Source organism: Phyllobates terribilis, unplaced genomic scaffold (genome assembly GCF_046119375.1).
Source record: "Phyllobates terribilis strain yellow unplaced genomic scaffold, ASM4611937v1 Scaffold_361__1_contigs__length_1927384, whole genome shotgun sequence".
NCBI classification, from domain to species: Eukaryota; Metazoa; Chordata; class Amphibia; order Anura; family Dendrobatidae; genus Phyllobates; species Phyllobates terribilis.
The window spans coordinates 981,185-1,002,917 of NW_027363121.1; the positions used below are offsets into that span (position 1 = coordinate 981,185).

At 44.3% G+C, this 21,733-nt stretch overlaps 14 non-coding genes and 2 pseudogenes across 14 annotated transcripts; all 16 read right to left on the reverse strand.

The window, feature by feature from the left end:
- Positions 1 to 477: 477 nt before the first annotated feature.
- On the reverse strand, positions 478 to 668 carry LOC141222323 (U2 spliceosomal RNA). The gene has a single exon (XR_012290125.1). It is a non-coding gene; the product is annotated as a U2 spliceosomal RNA (small nuclear RNA).
- A 1,118-nt stretch (positions 669 to 1,786) lies between these two features.
- LOC141222334 (U2 spliceosomal RNA) lies at positions 1,787 to 1,977 on the reverse strand. The gene has a single exon (XR_012290127.1). It is a non-coding gene; the product is annotated as a U2 spliceosomal RNA (small nuclear RNA).
- A 1,118-nt stretch (positions 1,978 to 3,095) lies between these two features.
- Positions 3,096 to 3,286, reverse strand: LOC141222348 (U2 spliceosomal RNA). Its single transcript, XR_012290130.1, has one exon. It is a non-coding gene; the product is annotated as a U2 spliceosomal RNA (small nuclear RNA).
- Positions 3,287 to 4,404: 1,118 nt separating this feature from the next.
- Positions 4,405 to 4,595, reverse strand: LOC141222358 (U2 spliceosomal RNA). The gene has a single exon (XR_012290131.1). It is a non-coding gene; the product is annotated as a U2 spliceosomal RNA (small nuclear RNA).
- Positions 4,596 to 5,713: 1,118 nt separating this feature from the next.
- Positions 5,714 to 5,893, reverse strand: LOC141222829 (U2 spliceosomal RNA; annotated as a pseudogene).
- Positions 5,894 to 6,417: 524 nt separating this feature from the next.
- LOC141222337 (U2 spliceosomal RNA) lies at positions 6,418 to 6,533 on the reverse strand (annotated as a pseudogene).
- Positions 6,534 to 7,648: 1,115 nt separating this feature from the next.
- Positions 7,649 to 7,839, reverse strand: LOC141222359 (U2 spliceosomal RNA). The gene has a single exon (XR_012290132.1). It is a non-coding gene; the product is annotated as a U2 spliceosomal RNA (small nuclear RNA).
- Positions 7,840 to 8,957: 1,118 nt separating this feature from the next.
- LOC141222360 (U2 spliceosomal RNA) lies at positions 8,958 to 9,148 on the reverse strand. Its single transcript, XR_012290133.1, has one exon. It is a non-coding gene; the product is annotated as a U2 spliceosomal RNA (small nuclear RNA).
- A 1,123-nt stretch (positions 9,149 to 10,271) lies between these two features.
- LOC141222361 (U2 spliceosomal RNA) lies at positions 10,272 to 10,462 on the reverse strand. Its single transcript, XR_012290134.1, has one exon. It is a non-coding gene; the product is annotated as a U2 spliceosomal RNA (small nuclear RNA).
- Positions 10,463 to 11,583: 1,121 nt separating this feature from the next.
- Positions 11,584 to 11,774, reverse strand: LOC141222363 (U2 spliceosomal RNA). Its single transcript, XR_012290135.1, has one exon. It is a non-coding gene; the product is annotated as a U2 spliceosomal RNA (small nuclear RNA).
- Positions 11,775 to 12,895: 1,121 nt separating this feature from the next.
- Positions 12,896 to 13,086, reverse strand: LOC141222364 (U2 spliceosomal RNA). The gene has a single exon (XR_012290136.1). It is a non-coding gene; the product is annotated as a U2 spliceosomal RNA (small nuclear RNA).
- A 1,123-nt stretch (positions 13,087 to 14,209) lies between these two features.
- On the reverse strand, positions 14,210 to 14,400 carry LOC141222365 (U2 spliceosomal RNA). The gene has a single exon (XR_012290137.1). It is a non-coding gene; the product is annotated as a U2 spliceosomal RNA (small nuclear RNA).
- A 1,121-nt stretch (positions 14,401 to 15,521) lies between these two features.
- LOC141222366 (U2 spliceosomal RNA) lies at positions 15,522 to 15,712 on the reverse strand. The gene has a single exon (XR_012290138.1). It is a non-coding gene; the product is annotated as a U2 spliceosomal RNA (small nuclear RNA).
- A 1,121-nt stretch (positions 15,713 to 16,833) lies between these two features.
- LOC141222367 (U2 spliceosomal RNA) lies at positions 16,834 to 17,024 on the reverse strand. The gene has a single exon (XR_012290139.1). It is a non-coding gene; the product is annotated as a U2 spliceosomal RNA (small nuclear RNA).
- A 1,118-nt stretch (positions 17,025 to 18,142) lies between these two features.
- On the reverse strand, positions 18,143 to 18,333 carry LOC141222369 (U2 spliceosomal RNA). Its single transcript, XR_012290141.1, has one exon. It is a non-coding gene; the product is annotated as a U2 spliceosomal RNA (small nuclear RNA).
- Positions 18,334 to 19,451: 1,118 nt separating this feature from the next.
- LOC141222860 (U2 spliceosomal RNA) lies at positions 19,452 to 19,634 on the reverse strand. Its single transcript, XR_012290603.1, has one exon. It is a non-coding gene; the product is annotated as a U2 spliceosomal RNA (small nuclear RNA).
- Between the last annotated feature and the right edge of the window lie 2,099 nt (positions 19,635 to 21,733).

The following is a 21,733-nucleotide window of genomic DNA, read 5'->3' on the forward strand; positions in this document are numbered from 1 at the left end:
CATTGTAGCAAACCAAAAAAGAAATTTTAAGCGCAGCAGAGTAACCAGCGCACATACCTGTTAGCTCAGGTGAGTTTAAAAGGCTGCTGTTGATAACAAGGGCATTTGCTAAATAGATGGTGTGTGTGCAACAATATACTGAAAGGTCAATTATATTGTGCAGCTTATCTCACCACCTGTAGTTATTTAGGTGAAAGCTCCAAAATGCTTGCCTAATATGTCTGTTTATCCAAAAGGAAGTAAAAAGGGAGAGCTAGAAAGATAGCATTTCATTACATTACATGGCAATGCAATGCACAGTTGCTGAAGTTGAACCAAAATGAGCTTGTAATCTGGCTTCTGCAACTTTGAACATGAAAAATCCAATGAGGAGAAGAAAAGCAAAGCCAAAGAGTCCATCCCAAAATCCGACAAACAAGCAAAATGAACAAAAAACATTGAATTCAATTCTTTCTGATTTTAGAAACTGCATTAAAGAAGGGGTGCACCGGTCCTGGAGATACTGCAATACCAGGTCAATGCGTGGAGTGGACAGAGCAAGCTCTTTTTCCATCTCCCTGTTCTAAAAATCCATTTAATATATGGTCCCCAGATAGGGGACGTATCAGATATTAAACTGATAAGAACAGATACTACACTTGATCTTAGCCAAAAGGCCGAGAAGCGATAACCAGAATTGGTTTCAAACTACGGAGCCACCCAAGGATCCTGAAAAGTCCATTTGTGGAGATGAGCTCCTGGACTCCCGTTAAGAAGACATGTTGTCAACCTCTAGATCCCTTACATGCCTGCACTTTTCGGCTTGCTGCTGCTGCAATCCACGCGTTTTAGATCTGCATAACTCCAACTCTTTAAACACAGCACCTTCACCCCCTGCTGTTCCCACCCGCCTCAACACCGTTGGAAGGGAGGAGAACCAATTAAGGCGGGGGGTGGGGTGGAACGAGCAGCTGTCTACCCTTAGCAGGAGGGCTGCTGATTACATACCTCTCCTGCTGCTGCTGCTGCTGCTGGCTGTCCAGCAGCAGACTGAAGGTGGCTGCTGCTGTGCACAGGTATATAAAGGCTCAGAGCCTATTATGACACGCGCAGCCAGCGTTCCATTGCCACATTCCATCTACTGCAGGCAGGATACCTGGCTGGCTGAATGTCGCTGAGAAGCTCACAGAGACCGCCATAAGCAACAGTTTAACAGAATGCCACAGACTAATCAACCAAACTTTTTGGGTTGGGTTCTCTTTTATAGTCTGCAGGCATTAAATGAAAGAAGTCAGTGTTCCAGCAGAGGGAGACAACGTTTCAGAAAAGGCATTGTAGCAAACCAAAAAAGAAATTTTAAGCGCAGCAGAGTAACCAGCGCACATACCTGTTAGCTCAGGTGAGTTTAAAAGGCTGCTGTTGATAACAAGGGCATTTGCTAAATAGATGGTGTGTGTGCAACAATATACTGAAAGGTCAATTATATTGTGCAGCTTATCTCACCACCTGTAGTTATTTAGGTGAAAGCTCCAAAATGCTTGCCTAATATGTCTGTTTATCCAAAAGGAAGTAAAAAGGGAGAGCTAGAAAGATAGCATTTCATTACATTACATGGCAATGCAATGCACAGTTGCTGAAGTTGAACCAAAATGAGCTTGTAATCTGGCTTCTGCAACTTTGAACATGAAAAATCCAATGAGGAGAAGAAAAGCAAAGCCAAAGAGTCCATCCCAAAATCCGACAAACAAGCAAAATGAACAAAAAACATTGAATTCAATTCTTTCTGATTTTAGAAACTGCATTAAAGAAGGGGTGCACCGGTCCTGGAGATACTGCAATACCAGGTCAATGCGTGGAGTGGACAGAGCAAGCTCTTTTTCCATCTCCCTGTTCTAAAAATCCATTTAATATATGGTCCCCAGATAGGGGACGTATCAGATATTAAACTGATAAGAACAGATACTACACTTGATCTTAGCCAAAAGGCCGAGAAGCGATAACCAGAATTGGTTTCAAACTACGGAGCCACCCAAGGATCCTGAAAAGTCCATTTGTGGAGATGAGCTCCTGGACTCCCGTTAAGAAGACATGTTGTCAACCTCTAGATCCCTTACATGCCTGCACTTTTCGGCTTGCTGCTGCTGCAATCCACGCGTTTTAGATCTGCATAACTCCACCTCTTTAAACACAGCACCTTCACCCCCTGCTGTTCCCACCCGCCTCAACACCGTTGGAAGGGAGGAGAACCAATTAAGGCGGGGGGTGGGGTGGAACGAGCAGCTGTCTACCCTTAGCAGGAGGGCTGCTGATTACATACCTCTCCTGCTGCTGCTGCTGCTGCTGGCTGTCCAGCAGCAGACTGAAGGTGGCTGCTGCTGTGCACAGGTATATAAAGGCTCAGAGCCTATTATGACACGTGCAGCCAGCGTTCCATTGCCACATTCCATCTACTGCAGGCAGGATACCTGGCTGGCTGAATGTCGCTGAGAAGCTCACAGAGACCGCCATAAGCAACAGTTTAACAGAATGCCACAGACTAATCAACCAAACTTTTTGGGTTGGGTTCTCTTTTATAGTCTGCAGGCATTAAATGAAAGAAGTCAGTGTTCCAGCAGAGGGAGACAACGTTTCAGAAAAGGCATTGTAGCAAACCAAAAAAGAAATTTTAAGCGCAGCAGAGTAACCAGCGCACATACCTGTTAGCTCAGGTGAGTTTAAAAGGCTGCTGTTGATAACAAGGGCATTTGCTAAATAGATGGTGTGTGTGCAACAATATACTGAAAGGTCAATTATATTGTGCAGCTTATCTCACCACCTGTAGTTATTTAGGTGAAAGCTCCAAAATGCTTGCCTAATATGTCTGTTTATCCAAAAGGAAGTAAAAAGGGAGAGCTAGAAAGATAGCATTTCATTACATTACATGGCAATGCAATGCACAGTTGCTGAAGTTGAACCAAAATGAGCTTGTAATCTGGCTTCTGCAACTTTGAACATGAAAAATCCAATGAGGAGAAGAAAAGCAAAGCCAAAGAGTCCATCCCAAAATCCGACAAACAAGCAAAATGAACAAAAAACATTGAATTCAATTCTTTCTGATTTTAGAAACTGCATTAAAGAAGGGGTGCACCGGTCCTGGAGATACTGCAATACCAGGTCAATGCGTGGAGTGGACAGAGCAAGCTCTTTTTCCATCTCCCTGTTCTAAAAATCCATTTAATATATGGTCCCCAGATAGGGGACGTATCAGATATTAAACTGATAAGAACAGATACTACACTTGATCTTAGCCAAAAGGCCGAGAAGCGATAACCAGAATTGGTTTCAAACTACGGAGCCACCCAAGGATCCTGAAAAGTCCATTTGTGGAGATGAGCTCCTGGACTCCCGTTAAGAAGACATGTTGTCAACCTCTAGATCCCTTACATGCCTGCACTTTTCGGCTTGCTGCTGCTGCAATCCACGCGTTTTAGATCTGCATAACTCCAACTCTTTAAACACAGCACCTTCACCCCCTGCTGTTCCCACCCGCCTCAACACCGTTGGAAGGGAGGAGAACCAATTAAGGCGGGGGGTGGGGTGGAACGAGCAGCTGTCTACCCTTAGCAGGAGGGCTGCTGATTACATACCTCTCCTGCTGCTGCTGCTGCTGCTGGCTGTCCAGCAGCAGACTGAAGGTGGCTGCTGCTGTGCACAGGTATATAAAGGCTCAGAGCCTATTATGACACGCGCAGCCAGCGTTCCATTGCCACATTCCATCTACTGCAGGCAGGATACCTGGCTGGCTGAATGTCGCTGAGAAGCTCACAGAGACCGCCATAAGCAACAGTTTAACAGAATGCCACAGACTAATCAACCAAACTTTTTGGGTTGGGTTCTCTTTTATAGTCTGCAGGCATTAAATGAAAGAAGTCAGTGTTCCAGCAGAGGGAGACAACGTTTCAGAAAAGGCATTGTAGCAAACCAAAAAAGAAATTTTAAGCGCAGCAGAGTAACCAGCGCACATACCTGTTAGCTCAGGTGAGTTTAAAAGGCTGCTGTTGATAACAAGGGCATTTGCTAAATAGATGGTGTGTGTGCAACAATATACTGAAAGGTCAATTATATTGTGCAGCTTATCTCACCACCTGTAGTTATTTAGGTGAAAGCTCCAAAATGCTTGCCTAATATGTCTGTTTATCCAAAAGGAAGTAAAAAGGGAGAGCTAGAAAGATAGCATTTCATTACATTACATGGCAATGCAATGCACAGTTGCTGAAGTTGAACCAAAATGAGCTTGTAATCTGGCTTCTGCAACTTTGAACATGAAAAATCCAATGAGGAGAAGAAAAGCAAAGCCAAAGAGTCCATCCCAAAATCCGACAAACAAGCAAAATGAACAAAAAACATTGAATTCAATTCTTTCTGATTTTAGAAACTGCATTAAAGAAGGGGTGCACCGGTCCTGGAGATACTGCAATACCAGGTCAATGCGTGGAGTGGACAGAGCAAGCTCTTTTTCCATCTCCCTGTTCTAAAAATCCATTTAATATATGGTCCCCAGATAGGGGACGTATCAGATATTAAACTGATAAGAACAGATACTACACTTGATCTTAGCCAAAAGGCCGAGAAGCGATAACCAGAATTGGTTTCAAACTACGGAGCCACCCAAGGATCCTGAAAAGTCCATTTGTGGAGATGAGCTCCTGGACTCCCGTTAAGAAGACATGTTGTCAACCTCTAGATCCCTTACATGCCTGCACTTTTCGGCTTGCTGCTGCTGCAATCCACGCGTTTTAGATCTGCATAACTCCACCTCTTTAAACACAGCACCTTCACCCCCTGCTGTTTCCACCCGCCTCAACACCGTTGGAAGGGAGGAGAACCAATTAAGGCGGGGGGTGGGGTGGAACGAGCAGCTGTCTACCCTTAGCAGGAGGGCTGCTGATTACATACCTCTCCTGCTGCTGCTGCTGCTGCTGGCTGTCCAGCAGCAGACTGAAGGTGGCTGCTGCTGTGCACAGGTATATAAAGGCTCAGAGCCTATTATGACACGCGCAGCCAGCGTTCCATTGCCACATTCCATCTACTGCAGGCAGGATACCTGGCTGGCTGAATGTCGCTGAGAAGCTCACAGAGACCGCCATAAGCAACAGTTTAACAGAATGCCACAGACTAATCAACCAAACTTTTTGGGTTGGGTTCTCTTTTACAGTCTGCAGTCATTAAATGAAAGAAGTCAGTGTTCCAGCAGAGGGAGACAACGTTTCAGAAAAGGCATTGTAGCAAACCAAAAAAGAAATTTTAAGCGCAGCAGAGTAACCAGCGCACATACCTGTTAGCTCAGGTGAGTTTAAAAGGCTGCTGTTGATAACAAGGGCATTTGCTAAATAGATGGTGTGTGTGCAACAATATACTGAAAGGTCAATTATATTGTGCAGCTTATCTCACCACCTGTAGTTATTTAGGTGAAAGCTCCAAAATGCTTGCCTAATATGTCTGTTTATCCAAAAGGAAGTAAAAAGGGAGAGCTAGAAAGATAGCATTTCATTACATTACATGGCAATGCAATGCACAGTTGCTGAAGTTGAACCAAAATGAGCTTGTAATCTGGCTTCTGCAACTTTGAACATGAAAAATCCAATGAGGAGAAGAAAAGCAAAGCCAAAGAGTCCATCCCAAAATCCGACAAACAAGCAAAATGAACAAAAAACATTGAATTCAATTCTTTCTGATTTTAGAAACTGCATTAAAGAAGGGGTGCACCGGTCCTGGAGATACTGCAATACCAGGTCAATGCGTGGAGTGGACAGAGCAAGCTCTTTTTCCATCTCCCTGTTCTAAAAATCCATTTAATATATGGTCCCCAGATAGGGGACGTATCAGATATTAAACTGATAAGAACAGATTTTGATTGAAGCTGCATCCAAGGCACTGAAAAATGTGACCGAAGTCACACCAAAACAGCGCACGAGGCGAGGATTCATGTGGACTCTTCCCGGAGGAGAGGGTCCCCAATAAACCATCCCCATCCCTCCGAGCCAGAAGGCCACAGCGAGGGTCAGGGATCTCCGATGCTCTCCCTAGCCGAAGCCGGAGAAGAGCCGTTTTCGTGCTCCCAGCTTCCATCTAGGCTGCCACCCTAGTGGAGCTGGAGCCTGTGTTGGTTTCTCAGCCCAAAGCTGACCGGACCTCCGACCGGGTTTATAAAAATTCCCCTTCCTAGCCCGGAGGCCAGGAATAGGGGGGGTTGCTCAGAAAGTATGATTGGCAAAGGTGCGGCGTGCTACGAAGCCAAGTCTTTCTGGGGTTCCCAGTCCCAGTAAGCTTGGACTCCCACCAGGGCGCCTACTCCTGGGGCACATTGCTCCAAAGCCCTCACACTTACCCAGCCTAGTGACTTCGATCCTGGAGGGCCATGTTTTCCATCAGATAACTCTGTGAGCCACCTGGCGTACTAACAAGTGCACCAAACCAGTGTGTAATATGCATCAATTTACTAGGGCAGCCCAAGGACAAAACTGCCTTTTCAAAAGATACTACACTTGATCTTAGCCAAAAGGCCGAGAAGCGATAACCAGAATTGGTTTCAAACTACGGAGCCACCCAAGGATCCTGAAAAGTCCATTTGTGGAGATGAGCTCCTGGACTCCCGTTAAGAAGACATGTTGTCAACCTCTAGATCCCTTACATGCCTGCACTTTTCGGCTTGCTGCTGCTGCAATCCACGCGTTTTAGATCTGCATAACTCCACCTCTTTAAACACAGCACCTTCACCCCCTGCTGTTCCCACCCGCCTCAACACCGTTGGAAGGGAGGAGAACCAATTAAGGCGGGGGGTGGGGTGGAACGAGCAGCTGTCTACCCTTAGCAGGAGGGCTGCTGATTACATACCTCTCCTGCTGCTGCTGCTGCTGGCTGTCCAGCAGCAGACTGAAGGTGGCTGCTGCTGTGCACAGGTATATAAAGGCTCAGAGCCTATTATGACACGTGCAGCCAGCGTTCCATTGCCACATTCCATCTACTGCAGGCAGGATACCTGGCTGGCTGAATGTCGCTGAGAAGCTCACAGAGACCGCCATAAGCAACAGTTTAACAGAATGCCACAGACTAATCAACCAAACTTTTTGGGTTGGGTTCTCTTTTATAGTCTGCAGGCATTAAATGAAAGAAGTCAGTGTTCCAGCAGAGGGAGACAACGTTTCAGAAAAGGCATTGTAGCAAACCAAAAAAGAAATTTTAAGCGCAGCAGAGTAACCAGCGCACATACCTGTTAGCTCAAGTGAGTTTAAAAGGCTGCTGTTGATAACAAGGGCATTTGCTAAATAGATGGTGTGTGTGCAACAATATACTGAAAGGTCAATTATATTGTGCAGCTTATCTCACCACCTGTAGTTATTTAGGTGAAAGCTCCAAAATGCTTGCCTAATATGTCTGTTTATCCAAAAGGAAGTAAAAAGGGAGAGCTAGAAAGATAGCATTTCATTACATTACATGGCAATGCAATGCACAGTTGCTGAAGTTGAACCAAAATGAGCTTGTAATCTGGCTTCTGCAACTTTGAACATGAAAAATCCAATGAGGAGAAGAAAAGCAAAGCCAAAGAGTCCATCCCAAAATCCGACAAACAAGCAAAATGAACAAAAAACATTGAATTCAATTCTTTCTGATTTTAGAAACTGCATTAAAGAAGGGGTGCACCGGTCCTGGAGATACTGCAATACCAGGTCAATGCGTGGAGTGGACAGAGCAAGCTCTTTTTCCATCTCCCTGTTCTAAAAATCCATTTAATATATGGTCCCCAGATAGGGGACGTATCAGATATTAAACTGATAAGAACAGATACTACACTTGATCTTAGCCAAAAGGCCGAGAAGCGATAACCAGAATTGGTTTCAAACTACGGAGCCACCCAAGGATCCTGAAAAGTCCATTTGTGGAGATGAGCTCCTGGACTCCCGTTAAGAAGACATGTTGTCAACCTCTAGATCCCTTACATGCCTGCACTTTTTGGCTTGCTGCTGCTGCAATCCACGCGTTTTAGATCTGCATAACTCCACCTCTTTAAACACAGCACCTTCACCCCCTGCTGTTCCCACCCGCCTCAACACCGTTGGAAGGGAGGAGAACCAATTAAGGCGGGGGGTGGGGTGGAACGAGCAGCTGTCTACCCTTAGCAGGAGGGCTGCTGATTACATACCTCTCCTGCTGCTGCTGCTGCTGCTGGCTGTCCAGCAGCAGACTGAAGGTGGCTGCTGCTGTGCACAGGTATATAAAGGCTCAGAGCCTATTATGACACGCGCAGCCAGCGTTCCATTGCCACATTCCATCTACTGCAGGCAGGATACCTGGCTGGCTGAATGTCGCTGAGAAGCTCACAGAGACCGCCATAAGCAACAGTTTAACAGAATGCCACAGACTAATCAACCAAACTTTTTGGGTTGGGTTCTCTTTTATAGTCTGCAGGCATTAAATGAAAGAAGTCAGTGTTCCAGCAGAGGGAGACAACGTTTCAGAAAAGGCATTGTAGCAAACCAAAAAAGAAATTTTAAGCGCAGCAGAGTAACCAGCGCACATACCTGTTAGCTCAGGTGAGTTTAAAAGGCTGCTGTTGATAACAAGGGCATTTGCTAAATAGATGGTGTGTGTGCAACAATATACTGAAAGGTCAATTATATTGTGCAGCTTATCTCACCACCTGTAGTTATTTAGGTGAAAGCTCCAAAATGCTTGCCTAATATGTCTGTTTATCCAAAAGGAAGTAAAAAGGGAGAGCTAGAAAGATAGCATTTCATTACATTACATGGCAATGCAATGCACAGTTGCTGAAGTTGAACCAAAATGAGCTTGTAATCTGGCTTCTGCAACTTTGAACATGAAAAATCCAATGAGGAGAAGAAAAGCAAAGCCAAAGAGTCCGTCCCAAAATCCGACAAACAAGCAAAATGAACAAAAAACATTGAATTCAATTCTTTCTGATTTTAGAAACTGCATTAAAGAAGGGGTGCACCGGTCCTGGAGATACTGCAATACCAGGTCAATGCGTGGAGTGGACAGAGCAAGCTCTTTTTCCATCTCCCTGTTCTAAAAATCCATTTAATATATGGTCCCCAGATAGGGGACGTATCAGATATTAAACTGATAAGAACAGATACTACACTTGATCTTAGCCAAAAGGCCGAGAAGCGATAACCAGAATTGGTTTCAAACTACGGAGCCACCCAAGGATCCTGAAAAGTCCATTTGTGGAGTTGAGCTCCTGGACTCCCGTTAAGAAGACATGTTGTCAACCTCTAGATCCCTTACATGCCTGCACTTTTCGGCTTGCTGCTGCTGCAATCCACGCGTTTTAGATCTGCATAACTCCACCTCTTTAAACACAGCACCTTCACCCCCTGCTGTTCCCACCCGCCTCAACACCGTTGGAAGGGAGGAGAACCAATTAAGGCGGGGGGTGGGGTGGAACGAGCAGCTGTCTACCCTTAGCAGGAGGGCTGCTGATTACATACCTCTCCTGCTGCTGCTGCTGCTGCTGGCTGTCCAGCAGCAGACTGAAGGTGGCTGCTGCTGTGCACAGGTATATAAAGGCTCAGAGCCTATTATGACACGCGCAGCCAGCGTTCCATTGCCACATTCCATCTACTGCAGGCAGGATACCTGGCTGGCTGAATGTCGCTGAGAAGCTCACAGAGACCGCCATAAGCAACAGTTTAACAGAATGCCACAGACTAATCAACCAAACTTTTTGGGTTGGGTTCTCTTTTATAGTCTGCAGGCATTAAATGAAAGAAGTCAGTGTTCCAGCAGAGGGAGACAACGTTTCAGAAAAGGCATTGTAGCAAACCAAACCAAAAAAGAAATTTTAAGCGCAGCAGAGTAACCAGCGCACATACCTGTTAGCTCAGGTGAGTTTAAAAGGCTGCTGTTGATAACAAGGGCATTTGCTAAATAGATGGTGTGTGTGCAACAATATACTGAAAGGTCAATTATATTGTGCAGCTTATCTCACCACCTGTAGTTATTTAGGTGAAAGCTCCAAAATGCTTGCCTAATATGTCTGTTTATCCAAAAGGAAGTGAAAAGGGAGAGCTAGAAAGATAGCATTTCATTACATTACATGGCAATGCAATGCACAGTTGCTGAAGTTGAACCAAAATGAGCATGTAATCTGGCTTCTGCAACTTTGAACATGAAAAATCCAATGAGGAGAAGAAAAGCAAAGCCAAAGAGTCCATCCCAAAATCCGACAAACAAGCAAAATGAACAAAAAACATTGAATTCAATTCTTTCTGATTTTAGAAACTGCATTAAAGAAGGGGTGCACCGGTCCTGGAGATACTGCAATACCAGGTCAATGCGTGGAGTGGACAGAGCAAGCTCTTTTTCCATCTCCCTGTTCTAAAAATCCATTTAATATATGGTCCCCAGATAGGGGACGTATCAGATATTAAACTGATAAGAACAGATACTACACTTGATCTTAGCCAAAAGGCCGAGAAGCGATAACCAGAATTGGTTTCAAACTACGGAGCCACCCAAGGATCCTGAAAAGTCCATTTGTGGAGATGAGCTCCTGGACTCCCGTTAAGAAGACATGTTGTCAACCTCTAGATCCCTTACATGCCTGCACTTTTCGGCTTGCTGCTGCTGCAATCCACGCGTTTTAGATCTGCATAACTCCACCTCTTTAAACACAGCACCTTCACCCCCTGCTGTTCCCACCCGCCTCAACACCGTTGGAAGGGAGGAGAACCAATTAAGGCGGGGGGTGGGGTGGAACGAGCAGCTGTCTACCCTTAGCAGGAGGGCTGCTGATTACATACCTCTCCTGCTGCTGCTGCTGCTGCTGCTGGCTGTCCAGCAGCAGACTGAAGGTGGCTGCTGCTGTGCACAGGTATATAAAGGCTCAGAGCCTATTATGACACGCGCAGCCAGCGTTCCATTGCCACATTCCATCTACTGCAGGCAGGATACCTGGCTGGCTGAATGTCGCTGAGAAGCTCACAGAGACCGCCATAAGCAACAGTTTAACAGAATGCCACAGACTAATCAACCAAACTTTTTGGGTTGGGTTCTCTTTTATAGTCTGCAGGCATTAAATGAAAGAAGTCAGTGTTCCAGCAGAGGGAGACAACGTTTCAGAAAAGGCATTGTAGCAAACCAAAAAAGAAATTTTAAGCACAGCAGAGTAACCAGCGCACATACCTGTTAGCTCAGGTGAGTTTAAAAGGCTGCTGTTGATAACAAGGGCATTTGCTAAATAGATGGTGTGTGTGCAACAATATACTGAAAGGTCAATTATATTGTGCAGCTTATCTCACCACCTGTAGTTATTTAGGTGAAAGCTCCAAAATGCTTGCCTAATATGTCTGTTTATCCAAAAGGAAGTAAAAAGGGAGAGCTAGAAAGATAGCATTTCATTACATTACATGGCAATGCAATGCACAGTTGCTGAAGTTGAACCAAAATGAGCTTGTAATCTGGCTTCTGCAACTTTGAACATGAAAAATCCAATGAGGAGAAGAAAAGCAAAGCCAAAGAGTCCATCCCAAAATCCGACAAACAAGCAAAATGAACAAAAAACATTGAATTCAATTCTTTCTGATTTTAGAAACTGCATTAAAGAAGGGGTGCACCGGTCCTGGAGATACTGCAATACCAGGTCAATGCGTGGAGTGGACAGAGCAAGCTCTTTTTCCATCTCCCTGTTCTAAAAATCCATTTAATATATGGTCCCCAGATAGGGGACGTATCAGATATTAAACTGATAAGAACAGATACTACACTTGATCTTAGCCAAAAGGCCGAGAAGCGATAACCAGAATTGGTTTCAAACTACGGAGCCACCCAAGGATCCTGAAAAGTCCATTTGTGGAGATGAGCTCCTGGACTCCCGTTAAGAAGACATGTTGTCAACCTCTAGATCCCTTACATGCCTGCACTTTTCGGCTTGCTGCTGCTGCAATCCACGCGTTTTAGATCTGCATAACTCCACCTCTTTAAACACAGCACCTTCACCCCCTGCTGTTCCCACCCGCCTCAACATCGTTGGAAGGGAGGAGAACCAATTAAGGCGGGGGGTGGGGTGGAACGAGCAGCTGTCTACCCTTAGCAGGAGGGCTGCTGATTACATACCTCTCCTGCTGCTGCTGCTGCTGCTGCTAGCTGTCCAGCAGCAGACTGAAGGTGGCTGCTGCTGTGCACAGGTATATAAAGGCTCAGAGCCTATTATGACACGCGCAGCCAGCGTTCCATTGCCACATTCCATCTACTGCAGGCAGGATACCTGGCTGGCTGAATGTCGCTGAGAAGCTCACAGAGACCGCCATAAGCAACAGTTTAACAGAATGCCACAGACTAATCAACCAAACTTTTTGGGTTGGGTTCTCTTTTATAGTCTGCAGGCATTAAATGAAAGAAGTCAGTGTTCCAGCAGAGGGAGACAACGTTTCAGAAAAGGCATTGTAGCAAACCAAAAAAGAAATTTTAAGCGCAGCAGAGTAACCAGCGCACATACCTGTTAGCTCAGGTGAGTTTAAAAGGCTGCTGTTGATAACAAGGGCATTTGCTAAATAGATGGTGTGTGTGCAACAATATACTGAAAGGTCAATTATATTGTGCAGCTTATCTCACCACCTGTAGTTATTTAGGTGAAAGCTCCAAAATGCTTGCCTAATATGTCTGTTTATCCAAAAGGAAGTAAAAAGGGAGAGCTAGAAAGATAGCATTTCATTACATTACATGGCAATGCAATGCACAGTTGCTGAAGTTGAACCAAAATGAGCTTGTAATCTGGCTTCTGCAACTTTGAACATGAAAAATCCAATGAGGAGAAGAAAAGCAAAGCCAAAGAGTCCGTCCCAAAATCCGACAAACAAGCAAAATGAACAAAAAACATTGAATTCAATTCTTTCTGATTTTAGAAACTGCATTAAAGAAGGGGTGCACCGGTCCTGGAGATACTGCAATACCAGGTCAATGCGTGGAGTGGACAGAGCAAGCTCTTTTTCCATCTCCCTGTTCTAAAAATCCATTTAATATATGGTCCCCAGATAGGGGACGTATCAGATATTAAACTGATAAGAACAGATACTACACTTGATCTTAGCCAAAAGGCCGAGAAGCGATAACCAGAATTGGTTTCAAACTACGGAGCCACCCAAGGATCCTGAAAAGTCCATTTGTGGAGTTGAGCTCCTGGACTCCCGTTAAGAAGACATGTTGTCAACCTCTAGATCCCTTACATGCCTGCACTTTTCGGCTTGCTGCTGCTGCAATCCACGCGTTTTAGATCTGCATAACTCCACCTCTTTAAACACAGCACCTTCACCCCCTGCTGTTCCCACCCGCCTCAACACCGTTGGAAGGGAGGAGAACCAATTAAGGCGGGGGGTGGGGTGGAACGAGCAGCTGTCTACCCTTAGCAGGAGGGCTGCTGATTACATACCTCTCCTGCTGCTGCTGCTGCTGCTGGCTGTCCAGCAGCAGACTGAAGGTGGCTGCTGCTGTGCACAGGTATATAAAGGCTCAGAGCCTATTATGACACGCGCAGCCAGCGTTCCATTGCCACATTCCATCTACTGCAGGCAGGATACCTGGCTGGCTGAATGTCGCTGAGAAGCTCACAGAGACCGCCATAAGCAACAGTTTAACAGAATGCCACAGACTAATCAACCAAACTTTTTGGGTTGGGTTCTCTTTTATAGTCTGCAGGCATTAAATGAAAGAAGTCAGTGTTCCAGCAGAGGGAGACAACGTTTCAGAAAAGGCATTGTAGCAAACCAAACCAAAAAAGAAATTTTAAGCGCAGCAGAGTAACCAGCGCACATACCTGTTAGCTCAGGTGAGTTTAAAAGGCTGCTGTTGATAACAAGGGCATTTGCTAAATAGATGGTGTGTGTGCAACAATATACTGAAAGGTCAATTATATTGTGCAGCTTATCTCACCACCTGTAGTTATTTAGGTGAAAGCTCCAAAATGCTTGCCTAATATGTCTGTTTATCCAAAAGGAAGTGAAAAGGGAGAGCTAGAAAGATAGCATTTCATTACATTACATGGCAATGCAATGCACAGTTGCTGAAGTTGAACCAAAATGAGCATGTAATCTGGCTTCTGCAACTTTGAACATGAAAAATCCAATGAGGAGAAGAAAAGCAAAGCCAAAGAGTCCATCCCAAAATCCGACAAACAAGCAAAATGAACAAAAAACATTGAATTCAATTCTTTCTGATTTTAGAAACTGCATTAAAGAAGGGGTGCACCGGTCCTGGAGATACTGCAATACCAGGTCAATGCGTGGAGTGGACAGAGCAAGCTCTTTTTCCATCTCCCTGTTCTAAAAATCCATTTAATATATGGTCCCCAGATAGGGGACGTATCAGATATTAAACTGATAAGAACAGATACTACACTTGATCTTAGCCAAAAGGCCGAGAAGCGATAACCAGAATTGGTTTCAAACTACGGAGCCACCCAAGGATCCTGAAAAGTCCATTTGTGGAGATGAGCTCCTGGACTCCCGTTAAGAAGACATGTTGTCAACCTCTAGATCCCTTACATGCCTGCACTTTTCGGCTTGCTGCTGCTGCAATCCACGCGTTTTAGATCTGCATAACTCCACCTCTTTAAACACAGCACCTTCACCCCCTGCTGTTCCCACCCGCCTCAACACCGTTGGAAGGGAGGAGAACCAATTAAGGCGGGGGGTGGGGTGGAACGAGCAGCTGTCTACCCTTAGCAGGAGGGCTGCTGATTACATACCTCTCCTGCTGCTGCTGCTGCTGCTGCTGGCTGTCCAGCAGCAGACTGAAGGTGGCTGCTGCTGTGCACAGGTATATAAAGGCTCAGAGCCTATTATGACACGCGCAGCCAGCGTTCCATTGCCACATTCCATCTACTGCAGGCAGGATACCTGGCTGGCTGAATGTCGCTGAGAAGCTCACAGAGACCGCCATAAGCAACAGTTTAACAGAATGCCACAGACTAATCAACCAAACTTTTTGGGTTGGGTTCTCTTTTATAGTCTGCAGGCATTAAATGAAAGAAGTCAGTGTTCCAGCAGAGGGAGACAACGTTTCAGAAAAGGCATTGTAGCAAACCAAAAAAGAAATTTTAAGCACAGCAGAGTAACCAGCGCACATACCTGTTAGCTCAGGTGAGTTTAAAAGGCTGCTGTTGATAACAAGGGCATTTGCTAAATAGATGGTGTGTGTGCAACAATATACTGAAAGGTCAATTATATTGTGCAGCTTATCTCACCACCTGTAGTTATTTAGGTGAAAGCTCCAAAATGCTTGCCTAATATGTCTGTTTATCCAAAAGGAAGTAAAAAGGGAGAGCTAGAAAGATAGCATTTCATTACATTACATGGCAATGCAATGCACAGTTGCTGAAGTTGAACCAAAATGAGCTTGTAATCTGGCTTCTGCAACTTTGAACATGAAAAATCCAATGAGGAGAAGAAAAGCAAAGCCAAAGAGTCCATCCCAAAATCCGACAAACAAGCAAAATGAACAAAAAACATTGAATTCAATTCTTTCTGATTTTAGAAACTGCATTAAAGAAGGGGTGCACCGGTCCTGGAGATACTGCAATACCAGGTCAATGCGTGGAGTGGACAGAGCAAGCTCTTTTTCCATCTCCCTGTTCTAAAAATCCATTTAATATATGGTCCCCAGATAGGGGACGTATCAGATATTAAACTGATAAGAACAGATACTACACTTGATCTTAGCCAAAAGGCCGAGAAGCGATAACCAGAATTGGTTTCAAACTACGGAGCCACCCAAGGATCCTGAAAAGTCCATTTGTGGAGATGAGCTCCTGGACTCCCGTTAAGAAGACATGTTGTCAACCTCTAGATCCCTTACATGCCTGCACTTTTCGGCTTGCTGCTGCTGCAATCCACGCGTTTTAGATCTGCATAACTCCACCTCTTTAAACACAGCACCTTCACCCCCTGCTGTTCCCACCCGCCTCAACATCGTTGGAAGGGAGGAGAACCAATTAAGGCGGGGGGTGGGGTGGAACGAGCAGCTGTCTACCCTTAGCAGGAGGGCTGCTGATTACATACCTCTCCTGCTGCTGCTGCTGCTGCTGCTAGCTGTCCAGCAGCAGACTGAAGGTGGCTGCTGCTGTGCACAGGTATATAAAGGCTCAGAGCCTATTATGACACGCGCAGCCAGCGTTCCATTGCCACATTCCATCTACTGCAGGCAGGATACCTGGCTGGCTGAATGTCGCTGAGAAGCTCACAGAGACCGCCATAAGCAACAGTTTAACAGAATGCCACAGACTAATCAACCAAACTTTTTGGGTTGGGTTCTCTTTTATAGTCTGCAGGCATTAAATGAAAGAAGTCAGTGTTCCAGCAGAGGGAGACAACGTTTCAGAAAAGGCATTGTAGCAAACCAAAAAAGAAATTTTAAGCGCAGCAGAGTAACCAGCGCACATACCTGTTAGCTCAGGTGAGTTTAAAAGGCTGCTGTTGATAACAAGGGCATTTGCTAAATAGATGGTGTGTGTGCAACAATATACTGAAAGGTCAATTATATTGTGCAGCTTATCTCACCACCTGTAGTTATTTAGGTGAAAGCTCCAAAATGCTTGCCTAATATGTCTGTTTATCCAAAAGGAAGTAAAAAGGGAGAGCTAGAAAGATAGCATTTCATTACATTACATGGCAATGCAATGCACAGTTGCTGAAGTTGAACCAAAATGAGCTTGTAATCTGGCTTCTGCAACTTTGAACATGAAAAATCCAATGAGGAGAAGAAGAGCAAAGCCAAAGAGTCCATCCCAAAATCCGACAAACAAGCAAAATGAACAAAAAACATTGAATTCAATTCTTTCTGATTTTAGAAACTGCATTAAAGAAGGGGTGCACCGGTCCTGGAGATACTGCAATACCAGGTCAATGCGTGGAGTGGACAGAGCAAGCTCTTTTTCCATCTCCCTGTTCTAAAAATCCATTTAATATATGGTCCCCAGATAGGGGACGTATCAGATATTAAACTGATAAGAACAGATACTACACTTGATCTTAGCCAAAAGGCCGAGAAGCGATAACCAGAATTGGTTTCAAACTATGGAGCCACCCAAGGATCCTGAAAAGTCCATTTGTGGAGATGAGCTCCTGGACTCCCGTTAAGAAGACATGTTGTCAACCTCTAGGTCCCTTACATGCCTGCACTTTTCGGCTTGCTGCTGCTGCAATCCACGCGTTTTAGATCTGCATAACTCCACCTCTTTAAACACAGCACCTTCACCCCCTGCTGTTCCCACCCGCCTCAACACCGTTGGAAGGGAGGAGAACCAATTAAGGCGGGGGGTGGGGTGGAACGAGCAGCTGTCTACCCTTAGCAGGAGGGCTGCTGATTACATACCTCTCCTGCTGCTGCTGCTGCTGCTGGCTGTCCAGCAGCAGACTGAAGGTGGCTGCTGCTGTGCACAGGTATATAAAGGCTCAGAGCCTATTGTGACACGCGCAGCCAGCGTTCCATTGCCACATTCCATCTACTGCAGGCAGGATACCTGGCTGGCTGAATGTCGCTGAGAAGCTCACAGAGACCGCCATAAGCAACAGTTTAACAGAATGCCACAGACTAATCAACCAAACTTTTTGGGTTGGGTTCTCTTTTATAGTCTGCAGGCATTAAATGAAAGAAGTCAGTGTTCCAGCAGAGGGAGACAACGTTTCAGAAAAGGCATTGTAGCAAACCAAAAAAGAAATTTTAAGCGCAGCAGAGTAACCAGCGCACATACCTGTTAGCTCAGGTGAGTTTAAAAGGCTGCTGTTGATAACAAGGGCATTTGCTAAATAGATGGTGTGTGTGCAACAATATACTGAAAGGTCAATTATATTGTGCAGCTTATCTCACCACCTGTAGTTATTTAGGTGAAAGCTCCAAAATGCTTGCCTAATATGTCTGTTTATCCAAAAGGAAGTAAAAAGGGAGAGCTAGAAAGATAGCATTTCATTACATTACATGGCAATGCAATGCACAGTTGCTGAAGTTGAACCAAAATGAGCTTGTAATCTGGCTTCTGCAACTTTGAACATGAAAAATCCAATGAGGAGAAGAAAAGCAAAGCCAAAGAGTCCATCCCAAAATCCGACAAACAAGCAAAATGAACAAAAAACATTGAATTCAATTCTTTCTGATTTTAGAAACTGCATTAAAGAAGGGGTGCACCGGTCCTGGAGATACTGCAATACCAGGTCAATGCGTGGAGTGGACAGAGCAAGCTCTTTTTCCATCTCCCTGTTCTAAAAATCCATTTAATATATGGTCCCCAGATAGGGGACGTATCAGATATTAAACTGATAAGAACAGATACTACACTTGATCTTAGCCAAAAGGCCGAGAAGCGATAACCAGAATTAGTTTCAAACTACGGATCCACCCAAGGATCCTGAAAAGTCCATTTGTGGAGATGAGCTCCTGGACTCCCGTTAAGAAGACATGTTGTCAACCTCTAGATCCCTTACATGCCTGTACTTTTCGGCTTGCTGCTGCTGCAATCCACGCGTTTTAGATCTGCATAACTCCACCTCTTTAAACACAGCACCTTCACCCCCTGCTGTTCCCACCCGCCTCAACACCGTTGGAAGGGAGGAGAACCAATTAAGGCGGGGGGTGGGGTGGAACGAGCAGCTGTCTACCCTTAGCACGAGGGCTGCTGATTACATACCTCTCCTGCTGCTGCTGCTGCTGCTGGCTGTCCAGCAGCAGACTGAAGGTGGCTGCTGCTGTGCACAGGTATATAAAGGCTCAGAGCCTATTATGACACGCGCAGCCAGCGTTCCATTGCCACATTCCATCTACTGCAGGCAGGATACCAGGCTGGCTGAATGTCGCTGAGAAGCTCACAGAGACCGCCATAAGCAACAGTTTAACAGAATGCCACAGACTAATCAACCAAACTTTTTGGGTTGGGTTCTCTTTTATAGTCTGCAGGCATTAAATGAAAGAAGTCAGTGTTCCAGCAGAGGGAGACAACGTTTCAGAAAAGGCATTGTAGCAAACCAAAAAAGAAATTTTAAGCGCAGCAGAGTAACCAGCGCACATACCTGTTAGCTCAGGTGAGTTTAAAAGGCTGCTGTTGATAACAAGGGCATTTGCTAAATAGATGGTGTGTGTGCAACAATATAGTGAAAGGTCAATTATATTGTGCAGCTTATCTCACCACCTGTAGTTATTTAGGTGAAAGCTCCAAAATGCTTGCCTAATATGTCTGTTTATCCAAAAGGAAGTAAAAAGGGAGAGCTAGAAAGATAGCATTTCATTACATTACATGGCAATGCAATGCACAGTTGCTGAAGTTGAACCAAAATGAGCTTGTAATCTGGCTTCTGCAACTTTGAACATGAAAAATCCAATGAGGAGAAGAAAAGCAAAGCCAAAGAGTCCATCCCAAAATCCGACAAACAAGCAAAATGAACAAAAAACATTGAATTCAATTCTTTCTGATTTTAGAAACTGCATTAAAGAAGGGGTGCACCGGTCCTGGAGATACTGCAATACCAGGTCAATGCGTGGAGTGGACAGAGCAAGCTCTTTTTCCATCTCCCTGTTCTAAAAATCCATTTAATATATGGTCCCCAGATAGGGGACGTATCAGATATTAAACTGATAAGAACAGATTTTTTTTTTTTTTTTTAACCAAATCAGATAGGCCGGAGCATAAGCTCAATCAAATCGACTTACAAAAGCCTTTCATTGACACTTAGCCTTTCATCACACTTGGTATATAATCAAAAATAAAACCAAACCTTATCATCAGGTACATTATACACTACTAATTAAACTTTACCAAAAACCTCCACTTTTTAAACTTCCAGATCCCTTCAGCATCTATAATACTTCCACGTTCCTGATCCCAGAGGTATATTACATACATACGTGACAGAATCAATCTCAAACATTCATTAACTGACATTTTCTTCCTTTTAAAAACTAACAAATTCCTCGCATCCCACAAACTTTCAATTACACACACCACCAACAACCATAAAATCCTATCCTTAATTCTACTACATGCACCCATCCCAAACATAGCAAGTTTCCAATTAACATACTTTACACCCACCAATTCCTTGCAAAGTCCCCCTATACCCTTCCATACATCATATGCAAAATCACAATCCCATACCATATGTCTAACATGCTCTCTCAAACCACATCCATCCCTCGGGCATACCTCAGATTTAACTAAATCCCTCTTCTTTTGCACATCTCTAACAGGCAAAATGTCATGCAATATCATCCAAGCGATATCTCTCTGTTAGTCACACCATCTATACTTAATTTTCTCCACATCTCGGTTACTTCCTCCCCTCTCAACCCATTGATATTACATACCACCTCACGCTCACGCACCATCCTAATGACTTTCTTCTTTTGCCTAAAATCACTCATGTTAACGGACAACAAATCATACTTCCTTACAAATTTCTCAACACAACCATACCATACAGGACACTTAAAAGCAACAGGCACTCTAGCATCCCTTTTGACCCACTTTAAGCCATAAAGCATCCATCCAGCCGAATACTTCATCATATAAGCACACTTATTACTTTTCCCTAGAACCACCACCACCATTTTCATGTAACCAATCCCTAAAAAGAAATCAATATTTGGAAAATCCAAACCACCATTTACACATAACTTATAGACATATTCCCGTTTCAATTTCTCCATGCGACTTCCCCAAAGAAAATTAAAGATGAATTTCTCAGTTTTCCTAATTTTCTTAAAAGCAGCAGGATATACATTCGCAACAAACAACAAAATAGGCAAAATAACCGCCTTAATAATCAGAACTTTCCCAGTCAGAGTTAATTCTCTCATTCGCCAAAAATTCAACTTGCGCACCACTCTCACCCCACAATCTTCCCAACTCTCATTTCCTTTCAAATCATCATTAAACTTAATCCCAAGCACCTTTATTGCACCATCCTCACACCTCACACCATCCATCCGTACATTCCTCTCACCAAAACATTTAAAGGAACTCTTAGTCCAATTGACCTTAAAAGCTGAGACACTACAAAACAAACTTAATATCAACCTTGCCCTACTCATCGCAGCCATATTCCCACTCACAATCACTATATCATCCATGTAACCTAGAATTCTCACATCCTTTCCATTACTCCCAGGAATCATCACACCTCTCATAACCTTATCCTTCCTAACCATACACATCAACACTTCAATCACACTAATAAACAAAAAAGGGGACATAGGGCACCCCTGACGCACTCCTGATTTAATTCTCACTTTCTCACTCAACCACCCATTCACCAAAAATTCACTTGAAACATTACAATACAAACTCCTAACACAGTTTACAAAATTCCTGGAATAACCCATCTTAGACAAAACCTTAAACATAAAGCTATGTGACACACGGTCAAAAGCTTTTTCAAAATCAACCGAAAACAACAAACATTTCTGCTTACGACTCATACAATCCCCAATCACATCACGCAACAACACCAAATTTTCAGTCATACTTCTCCCAGGCACTGCACACACTTGATCTTCATCCACCACACCGCCAATCACTTCCCGCATCCGGCTAGCCAACAATTTACTAAACACCTTATAGTCTGCATTCAAAAGGGTGATTGGCCTCCAATTCCCCAAATCCTTTTTATCACCTTTCTTATGAACCAAAACCACCACCCCATCTCTCATAGATTCACTCAACATATTCTCCGTGAACATATACTGGCACACCTCCAATAAGTCATTTCCCATCGTG